Source organism: Gavialis gangeticus, unplaced genomic scaffold (genome assembly GCF_001723915.1).
Source record: "Gavialis gangeticus isolate Ggan-Ray unplaced genomic scaffold, GavGan_comp1, whole genome shotgun sequence".
In the NCBI taxonomy this organism is placed as follows: Eukaryota; Metazoa; Chordata; order Crocodylia; family Gavialidae; genus Gavialis; species Gavialis gangeticus.
In genome coordinates this window covers 185,768,363-185,771,043 of record NW_017728992.1, presented here as the reverse complement: position 1 = coordinate 185,771,043, position 2,681 = coordinate 185,768,363, and the positions used below count along the sequence as shown (strand labels likewise).

Genomic DNA, 2,681 nt, shown 5'->3' with positions numbered 1-2,681 from the left:
TGGGCCTGTGGGATCTCTACTGAATAGATGCAGGGAGTGCTTTGAACCCAGACTGAACTAATTCATTTAGAGTTTTAAAATTGCTATGGCCCACTGGTCTTACACTCTTGTTGTTCTGGAAACTAGCTAAAAGCACATTTATCGTGTACAAAAGAGACAGCACCAGCCCATCACATATGCTGAACTAAATTACACACCATAGGTGGCTTAGATAATCCATCTCCAGTAAACACTGACTATCTCCAAAAATGTAGTCAACGTGTTCAGGCATTTTGGGGTAAGAGAAGGGGATGCGTTCTAGTAAATAGTGTCTTGGTGTAGAATGCCCTGCCAACAGGCCCTTTTTGTACTTAAGGGGTGGGGGTAGGCATCTGGTTTCAGTATCTTCATCCTTCTTAACTTTGGCAAAATGGCAAGTAGAGAGGGGCAGTCTTTTAAGTAGACAGGCCTCAAATCACTTAGATTTGTATATCTATACTGGTATGTTCAGCCGTTTCTGGAAACCCGCAGGCAGATCTTGGAGCCTTGGTTGAATAAGCTTACAGTGCAATGCTCGATTTACTGAGTGGACAGTTGCTTTCTGTTTTAAGTTTAGCTTTCCCAGGGATTTAAGGTATAACACCAGGTGGGGCATAGTGCAGTCTTGAGGTGTGACGGAGACAGATAACAGTTGTGAGGTCAGTATCTGAAAGAAAGTGATGCAGCTTCCTGGCCAGGTGAAATGGCTGAAGAGATGAATGAACAAGCTGGTTGAGAATCTAACTGGATTCTTGAGTAACAAGTGAAGAAGGAACACTGTAAAGAGGGATGGGATTGATATTTTTGCTGAATTTTTCCAATTACTTTCCCCAGTTTACCAATATCACCTTTGCTTTTTGTTCATCTGGTGAACCCCGGTATTTATCACTGGATCTGTCTTCTCATTGCATTAAAAAGTTGCTAAGGAACAGGCTGATGGTATGGTAAAAACTGTGAATTAGTCTGTTAGCTTTGTGCTCTTTGGTGTTGCATCAGGAGTCCCTTTGGGGTAAAAGTTTACTAGAAATCTGGCAGTCCAAGTTTACTGGTATGTGTTGCGCATGGAAACGTTTTGAATATGGGACATACTGTTTCTTCTCGGTGATTAAAAAAAAAAAAAAAGTATGCTTTAAATGTTTGGGTCAGGGCTGGGGCTTTTTGTATGCTCTGTTCTGAAGACTTCATCTCTTGGTACAATGTGCCGTTATGGAAAAAGAAGCCTTACTGCCCCTTTTTGACGAGAGAAATCCCTAATGGGGCCAGTCTGACACTTTACTAGCTTTTCTGTGTTTTAACAGCCCCTGTAGGTAGTAGGGGAGACAGGAATGTGGGCAGACCTGGCTACACCAAGAACCAAGCGGGCCCCGTTCCTCAATCAGGTGGCCACCAGAAGGCTGCAGTTCCATCATCCAATTTACTTCTTAGCAGCCAGAGCAGGTCAAGCTGTCTAATCTCTGTTAACAGCAGAGGCTTCAGAAGGACTCCTCTTTTCTCTTCGCTGTTGCATTGAAGAACATATCGCACAGATGAGTACGTGAAATAGTCCAAAACATGAATCTGGCCCTGGCAGTCACAGAAATAGAAACAGGAACAAGTTTGTAGGATGATTCAGGCCTTGAGTCTTTGAATTTTCTAACAGTTTTAGGGGTTGTCATTAGAACCAACCCTTGAATATGAGGGGAAATGGTTAGTTTTGAGACTTTTAACGTTACACCCCAGTGTTGTCAGTGGTATTAGCAGCCCCAGAACTGGCTGGCTGGGTCCTCTCATTTTCAAAGTTTCAAGTCTGTTCTTGGGGCTCTGTAAGAAAACTTGGAAATGAGGAGAGCTGCTGTGACCTGACTAGCTTACACCATTTTCAAGGCTTCTAATATCAGGCCTTTGACAGTGGGCTTTTCTCCACTGTTTCTGGCAAGGTGAAGTAGAGTACACTAAGTTACAAAGTAGAGAGAGAGACTGAAAGCTGTTATGTGCCATAAGCACTTTACTGCAGTGCAAATAACCAATGTTTGTTACAGTGTAAACAATCAAAAAATGAGACTTGCTTTGTGTTATGGAGTTAAGTTGGGGGCTGTCAACCGGGGGTACGTGTACCCTTTGGGGGTACTTTGGAAGGCCCCAGGAGATACGCAGCGGTGGCATGGAGAAGCAGGGGTACTTGGAAAGCATGCCACCGCCTGCTCCCATGCACTGCTGCCCCCCAAGTACCCACGCTTTGTGCCTGCCCTGCTGTCAGCGCACCCCAACCCCTCCGCTTGTCAACCGGCCGTGAGAGTTCCCCTCCACCCCTGCTTGTCCAGGGGGTACAGTCCAGGAGGGGTACCCACCAGAAGGGATACACCCCTGAGTTAAGTGAATTATACACTTACCTGGTATGCATATGTGAGCCTTGATTTTTATTTCTTACTTTTTAAAACTCGTAACACAAATTCTTTGAAAATTATCCAGGTCAGAAAAGCTTGAGCTTTGCTGTCTTAGAGCTTGCATCCTTCCCCTGAAATTAGACGACTCTTGCATGCATGCGGGGAGCCTTCTTTGACATGCTGGAAATTGAGACTGCTGGAGCACGGAAATGGATGCAGCCTTGCATGTCATAATTTCATAGTTAGTAGGTCGGAAAGGACCTGAGCAGATCATCAAATCCGACCCCCTGCCATGGCAGG

The 2,681-nt window shown here is 44.9% G+C and overlaps 1 protein-coding gene across 2 annotated transcripts in view; it reads left to right on the top strand.

Moving 5' to 3' along the window:
* TMEM65 (transmembrane protein 65) overlaps nucleotides 1-2,681 on the top strand; it is a 77,396-nt gene that overhangs the window by 8,782 nt on the left and 65,933 nt on the right. The gene's annotated exons all lie outside the window — the stretch shown is intronic.